Genomic DNA, 8,228 nt, shown 5'->3' on the forward strand with positions numbered 1-8,228 from the left:
CTCAGTTGGATGTATTGAATCTAATACATTGAAGTTAGGTTACAGCTCGCTAATTATCTTAATTTGTCTCTGGGATCTTTCTGTGTGCAAAATGACTGCCTTTTTTTCTGTATTACAACAGTGACTTTCTGAGGTTGTGAAAGGCACAGGCAAGAACCTAACCATCTCTGCTTGGCCTTCCATGGCATTACTATTGTTGAATCTCCCACTATCAACATGCAGTAGGGGGAGACCACCATTGACGATAAACTGAATTGGACTAGCTGTATAAAAACTGGCTGCAAGAGCAGATCAGAGATTAAGAATCCTGCCACAAATAACTCATCTCTTGATTCTTCAAAGCCTGTCCACTGTCTAAAGGCATACGTAAGGAGTGAAATGGAATATTCCACAGTTGTCTGGATGTGGGCCACTCTTACAATAAAAACATAGGAGTAGACCATTCAACCCATTGAGCTTGCTTTGCCATTTCATAAGATCATGGGCATTTCAATGCTTTCATTGACTGTTCCCAGAACCCTTTACGTCATTGGTAATCAGAAATCTATCAATTTCTGCCTTAAGCAGACTTGGGAAAACATCTTGCCTGCTCAACAAGGTCAACACCATCCTATGAGAAAACAAGCTGCTTGATCAGCACCAATCTTCAACCTTAAGGGTTCGTTTTATCCACCACTGGCTGCATTGCGTAGATCCATTAAATGCCCTGCAGCAAATTGCCAAGCTTCCTTTGACAGCATCTACCAAAACCATGACCTCTATTATCCAGAAGCGAAGGGTGGCCGATACACGGGGCATGACCTGCTGCGAGTTCCCCTTTTATTTTAAAGATATTTTTATTGAAAATTTAACATGTTTTTACACATTTACAAAAGAAAACTAAAAAAAAACCCCAAGTATAAACATTGATATACAATTAAATCTTAAATAAATAATAACCAAAATCTATCCAACAAAAAAAAGAAATACCGAGAAAAATAACAAAACTCAACTAACAACTCATCTAACCTACAACTAACCAGAGTGTATGATTAAAACTCTTACATTATTCAAGAGAAAAAAAAACAACGGATAACACAGAAATTGAACAGTGATATACATGCTCGGAATGTGTTAACATCAGATCACAACAAAACCCATATTTGTGCGGGATTCCTCTCCTAAGGGGCCCCGGACCAGCCAGGTTCACCCTCTCAATTAAATAAAGGCCCTTGTTAGGATCATCGAGATATCTGTATTTGTGTAATTCAAGAAGGGCTGCCATATTTTATGGAGTAATTCGGTTTTTTGGTGCACCATATTTGTAAGGAAGTCAGAAGGAGTATATTCCATAATTATTCTGTGCCAACTTGTAAGTCCACGAGGGCCCTCAGCCACCCAGTTGACCAAAATGTTTCTCCCTGCACAGAAAGAGAGAATGGAAAATAATCTCTTCCCTGTCGTAATTTCAGGTGTTCTTTATCCAATAAATGTGTCTCCTATAGGAGAGCTATATCGATCCTTTCTTTCTTGAGGTTTGATAATATTTTCTTCCTTTTGATTGATGAATTACTCCCCGTGACATTCCAGGTGCACCATTTAATCGACTGATCATCCATAATCACTGGGCAAGTCCAAGACACCCCGGGACAAGAAACCCTATCCAAAACATCCCGAGCATAGAGCATATAAAATTCACAAAAATGAAGGCTCTTTAATACACTCAGATCAATATAATAAAAAACAATTTCTAAATAAAAAAAATAATATGTATTTAAATGGAGATCTTCCCCTTTATTCCCAGGGGGCATCACTTCCTTTCCAAAAATCCATCATAACCTCTCCCAACCAGTGCCCCACCCTTGACCCAGGCACCCCACGATAGGATAAAGAAAATTCAAATATACTACTGAGCTAGAATTAATAGTGCCCTACCCCCACCCACACCAACACCTGGATATATTTGGTAATATTACCAACATATATGAGCATATATGACTATAAAATTACAGTCTCACCAAATAATAATTAAATATAGTAATACAGAATAACAGGGGAAAACAACCCCACTCCTAAGGACAAAGCTAAAATAGGATAAGGTAACCACCTTCCCCCCCATCTACATTAACTAGACCCCTGGCCTATATATATATAAAAAAGAGGGGGGAAGAAAATCGCTAAGTAAAGAATAAATAAATAAACCCCTCTTCCCACCCCCCCTGGAGATAATATTAAACAGTAAGGTAATGAAAGGAAATAAAAAGGGGGTAAACCGGGATGGGGGGAGGCAAAACAACATCAATTAACTCTTATAATTTATCTAAGAGAGTCCCAAAATTCCTTGACCTTCTCCGGTCATGCGAAGTTATACATGGACCCTTCATGGCTGAAGCATAGTGTAGCTGGGTAGCGCAAGGAGTACTGAATGTTTAAGTCCCTTAAACACTTCTTCGCTTCGTCAAACGCCTTCCTCTTTCGGATCAAAGCTGGAGAAAAGTCCTGAAATAACATAATCTTGGATCCTTTATAAATCATGGCTTGGGGATCTTTCCCAAGATTTCTGGAAGCTTCCAAGAGCATCTGCCTCTCCTTTAGCTCTGCAGCCGGAACAGGACCGGGCAGGCGCGCCGGGCCCACGTATTGCAACTCGGTAGGCCCATTCCACCCTTACCTGGCCTGATCCAGCCTCCAGATTTAAAAGATGTGAAAGCCACTGCTCAAGGAACACTGTAAGCTGACCTTCTTCTTCCCGTTCAGGAAAGCCCAACAAACGAATATTTTTTCAATGACCTTGATTCTCGAGGTCATCAATGTGATTCTCTAAGATCCGAACTCGCTGTTCAAGAGTCCGGACCTGATCCATGGCCGATTCTGCGGTAGTCTCAGAGATCGCGGCCTTTAGCTCCGCCCCTCCGACTCGGCACTCAATTTCTTCGATGTCTTGGTTGTATTTTTGTAGCGCGGCCAAGAGTGAATTCCATAGGCTTCGGGACTCTTCAATGAAGGCATCGAACTTTGCTTCGAGTTTAGAGATTATTTCCGCAAGGCTCGCCACCGTAGGTAAATCCCCGGGGTGGCTGCGGATGCCTCTGCTGCAGCTGGAGAGGGTGTGGGAGGGGCTCCTGCTTGCTGAGAACTGTGGGCTCCTTTCCCCCTAGTCATTTTTACATGAGATTAGATGGTTTAACTTTAGTACTGAGCAACTAATTACATTAAGTAAAAACTATTTTAAATGGTTTGGTGAGTGTGGTGGAGGTGGGTGGCCCACTTTGCCCAGGTCTTGGGAGGAGCACTATAGACTCAGACTTGCTGAGTCGCCACCATCTTGGATCCCCCGTGAGTTCCCCTTCAAATCACTCTCCATCCTGCCTTGGCAATATATCACACATCACTGGTGCTGTGTCAAAACTTGCTTCCACGTAGCATTTTGGAGGTGCCAACACCACAAGGACAAAAACTTACATTCTCAGGTTAACTTTAACAATTGGTGTCAGCCCAGATAATGTGTTGGATCTGTTAGCCCCCTGTGTGCTGCTGTCTGTGCCATAATATTTAGACTGATTCTAATCTAAAAAATGAATTTACAGAATCTTACATTGATTCATGCAGTTTTTGAGCAAATTACAATGTGTGTGTGGGATGGATGGGGTGGAGTGGAGCGTTGTGAGTGTCTGTGAGAGACAGTATATGTGTGTGTGAGTGTAAAGGGGTCTAAGACTTAGACCCCTCTACACTCACACACACACATATACTCTCTCTCACAGACACTCACAACACACACAAACCCACATGCACACATACACATATACGTTTGTGGTGTAAATTTGTACTTACAGATTTACATTGTACTTTGCTCAAAAACTGCATAAATCCATGTAAGATTCTGTTAATTCATTTTTAGATTAGAATCAGTCTAAACATTATGGCACAGACAGCAGCACACAGAGGGCTAACACCTTCAATATATTATGTGGGCTGACACCAATTGTTAAAGTTCACTTGAGAATGTAACTTTTAAAAAAAGTTTTGCGATTTACATATGAAAGAAGTGAAACTAACATGGTCATTATAACAGTTGAGAAACTTAACAAACAATCAAGGTATTTTTCAATGTATAATTTCAGTTACATCACACTGTAAACTTTTGCTATAAATTCTGTGTCTTACAATCATGCACTCCACAACCACCTGATGAAGGAGCAGCACTCCGAAAGCTAGTGCTTCCAACTAAACCTGTTGGACTATAACCTGGTGTTGTGTGATTTTTAACTTTGTACACCCCAGTCCAACACTGGCATCTCCAAATCATTCCTGAACCAATGTCACTAAAACAAATAATCTAGTTCCATTACATTACATTCCATTTAAGACAGGATTTGAGGAGCATACGTTGGGAGCATAGGCTGTCACGGAAGGATGTGGTGGAAATGTGGGACTTTTTCAAGGAGCAGATACGACATGTCCTTGATATGTATGTACCGATCAGGCAGGAAAGAAATGGTTGTGTGAGGGAGCCTTGGTTGACGAGGGAGGTTGAATGTCTAGTAAAGAGGAAGAAGGAGGCTTACATAAGGTTGAGGAAACAAGGTTCAGACAGAGCAGTGGAGGGATACAGGATAGCCAGAAGGGACCTGAAGAAAGGGATTAGGAGAGCTAAGAGAGGGCATGAAAAATCCCTGGCGGATAGGATCAAGGATAACCCCAAGGCATTCTATGCGTATGTGAGAAACCTGAGAATGACGAGAACGAGGGTAGGTCCGATCAAGGACAGTGGTGGGAGACTGTGTATTGAGTCGGAAGAGATAGGAGAGGTCTTGAACAAGTACTTCTCTTCAGTATTTACGAACGAGAGGGACCGTATTGTTGAAGAGGAGAGTGTGAAACGGACTGATAAGCTACAAGAGATACCTGTTAGGAAGGAAGATGTGTTGGACATTTTGAACAACTTGAGGATAGACAAGTCCCCCGGGCCTGACGGGATATATCCTAGGATTATGTGGGAAGCAAGAGAGGAAATTGCAGTACCGTTGGCAATGATCTTCTCGTCTTCACTGGCAACTGGGGTGGTACCAGGGGACTGGAGAGTAGCGAATGTTGTGCCCCTGTTCAAAAAAGGGAATAGGGATAACCCCGGGAATTACAGGCCAGTTAGTCTTACTTCTGTGGTAGGCAAAGTAATGGAAAGGGTACTGAGGGATAGGATTTACGAGTATCTGGAAAGACACTGCTTGATTAGGGACAGCCAGCATGGATTTGTGAAGGGTAGGTCTTGCCTTACAAGTCTTATTGAATTCTTCGAGGAGGTGACCAAGCATGTGGATGAGGGTAGAGCAGTGGATGTAGTGTACATGGACTTTAGTAAGGCATTTGATAAGGTTCCCCATGGTAGGCTTATGCGGAAAGTCAGGAGGCATGGATAGAGGGAAATTTGGCCAATTGGATAGAAAACTGGCTAACCGGTCGAAGTCAGAGAGTGGTGGTAGATGGTAAATATTCAGCATGGAGTCCAGTTACAAGTGGAGTTCCGCAGGGATCAGTTCTGGGTCCTCTGCTGTTTGTAATTTTTATTAATGACTTAGAGGAGGGAGTCGAAGGGTGGGTCAGTAAATTTGCAGATGATACAAAGATAGGTGGAGTTGTGGACAGTGAGGAGGGCTGTTGTCGGCTGCAGAGGGACTTAGATATGATGCAGAGCTGGGCTGAGGAGTGGCAGATGGAGTTCAACCCTGCCAAGTGTGAGGTTGTCCACTTTGGAAGAACAAATAAGAATGCGGAATACAGGGTTAATGGTAGGGTTCTTGGTCAGGTGGAGGAACAGAGGGATCTTGGGGTCTATGTACATAGATCTTTGAAGGTTGCCACTCAGGTGGATAGAGTTTGTAAGAAGGCCTATGGAGTATTATCGTTCATTAGCAGAGGGATTGAATTCAAGAGTCGTGAGGTGATGTTGCAGCTGTACAGGACTTTGGTTAGGCCACATTTGGAGTACTGTGTGCAGTTCTGGTCGCCTCAATTTAGGAAAGATGTGGAAGCTTTGGAGAGGGTGCAGAGAAGATTTACCAGGATGTTGCCTGGAATGGAGAGTAGGTCGTACGAGGATAGGTTGAGAGTTCTCGGCCTTTTCTCGTTGGAACGGCGAAGGATGAGGGGTGACTTGATCGAGGTTTATAAGATGATCAGAGGAATAGATAGAGTAGACAGTCAGAAACTTTTCCCCCGGGTACAACAGAGTGTTACAAGGGGACATAAATTTAAGGTGAAGGGTGGAAGGTATAGGGGAGATGTCAGGGGTGGGTTCTTTACCCAGAGAGTGGTGGGGGCATGGAATGCGCTGCCCGAGGGAGTGGTAGAGTCAGATTCATTGGCGACCTTTAAGCGGCATTTGGATAGGTACATGGATGGGTGCTTAATCTAGGATAGAAGTTCGGCACAACATCGTGGGCCGAAGGGCCTGTTCTGTGCTGTATTGTTCTATGTTCTATGTTCTATGTACTGTTCGTGGGAGCATGCTGTGTGCAAGTTGATTGATCCTACATTAGCATAAATGGTGATTGCACCTCAGAAAACTACCTCATTAGTTTTGAAGCACTTTGGGATGTGAAAGGCAGTAGAGAAATGCAAATTCTTTGTTGTGTGTGTGCTTTGTTGAGTTGAACATGAGTTTAATATGTAATTGGCAGGAGACACCAGCAGAGGACAGCAAGTGAACACAGAATTGCTGCTGTTAGTGTAGTCTCTGCTCTTTCTCTCTATTTCTGTCTCTCGTTCTCTTCCTCTATTTTTCTCTCTCTGCAGGGATGCGCAGACAAACTTGTGCTGCCAGACTAATCATACAAGGAACATGTGGCTCAAATATCACCTGAATGCTTTGAAAATATGAGTTCAGTTTTCAAAAAATATGGAAGTAGAAACCAATATCAGTGGAAGTTGTAGGATTGTCATTAATTCATGTTAGTTCACTAATATGTTAGATTAGATTAGATTCCCTATAGTGTGGAAACAGGCCCTTTGGCCCAACCAGTCCACACCGACCCTCCGAAGAGTAATCCACCCAGACCCATTTCCCTAACACTATGGGCAATTTAGCATGGCCAATTCACCTGACCTGCACATCTCTATAATACCATAATGTTTGAGAATATACTTGGATGATTCACAGAAATATTATCAAACGGAATTTGTCAAAGAGTTGTGTAAGGAGACATTGGAAATTGGGTCAAATAGGTTTGAAGGGATACCTTAAAGGGTCACTGTTTAAAAATCAGGATTTAACCATTTAAAATCGAGATCAGGCATTTTTATTCTCAAAAGGGTTGTGAGTCTTTAGAACTCTTCCTGAAATAATGGTGGTTGTAGAGTCCTTAAATACTTTCAGTCAGTGGTGAATAGATTCTCACTACGTATGGGAGATGGAAATCAGAATTTGAGGTTTCAATCAGATCAGCCATGACCTTATTGAATTTTGGAACAGGCTTGAGGGGCTGAATGGTCTATTCCTGATCCTGATTTGTATGTTTGTAGGAAAGAGGAGAGGTTGAGAATCAGAGAGGCTAATGGAAAGAATTTCAAAGCTTAGGGTCCAGGCAGCTGAAGGCTCAGCTGCCAGTAGTGAAGTGATTAAAATTGGGTATGTTCACGAGGCTAGAGCTAGGACAGTATAAATGTACAGAGACAAGCCTCAATCAGCAGCCAATGCACAGTGTGGTTTAAGGGTTGATTTGATATATTTTGATTATGCAATTAGTCTATTTGTAGCATATACAAACTTTTGACTGAAACCACAATTGTGCTTTGACCATTTCGAAGGCTGAGTCCAGAATAAACTCCTGACTGTGGCAAACCACCTGCAATTACTTTTTGTGCCGATCATCCTCCTGTGTTCACTGACCTGCATAGACTCCTGACTCAGCAATTTTCATCTTTGTGTTCAAGTCTGTCTATAGCCTTCCCCTCTCTTTCTGGCTCTGTAACCTCCTCCAGTCCTCCAACCCTTGGTTCTTTTCCCTTGCATTCCTGATTTTAGTCATTGCTGACCATTCCCTTACCTCCTTATTTCTGATGCTGTTTAAAAACTTTGTTAATATCCTTTGTTGTACTTCAGAGTGGGGTAGAAACTTTGATTGGGATCATAAGCTGAAACTTTGGAATCATAAACTCCAGGACACCAGTGGCTGGCATGGAGTTCAAATTGAATGATAATAACTGTATACTTCACTAACAGAGGACCTGCTTGTCCTTGGAGGTCTCCC

This window comes from Chiloscyllium punctatum, chromosome 38, assembly GCF_047496795.1.
Source record: "Chiloscyllium punctatum isolate Juve2018m chromosome 38, sChiPun1.3, whole genome shotgun sequence".
Classification (NCBI taxonomy): Eukaryota; Metazoa; Chordata; class Chondrichthyes; order Orectolobiformes; family Hemiscylliidae; genus Chiloscyllium; species Chiloscyllium punctatum.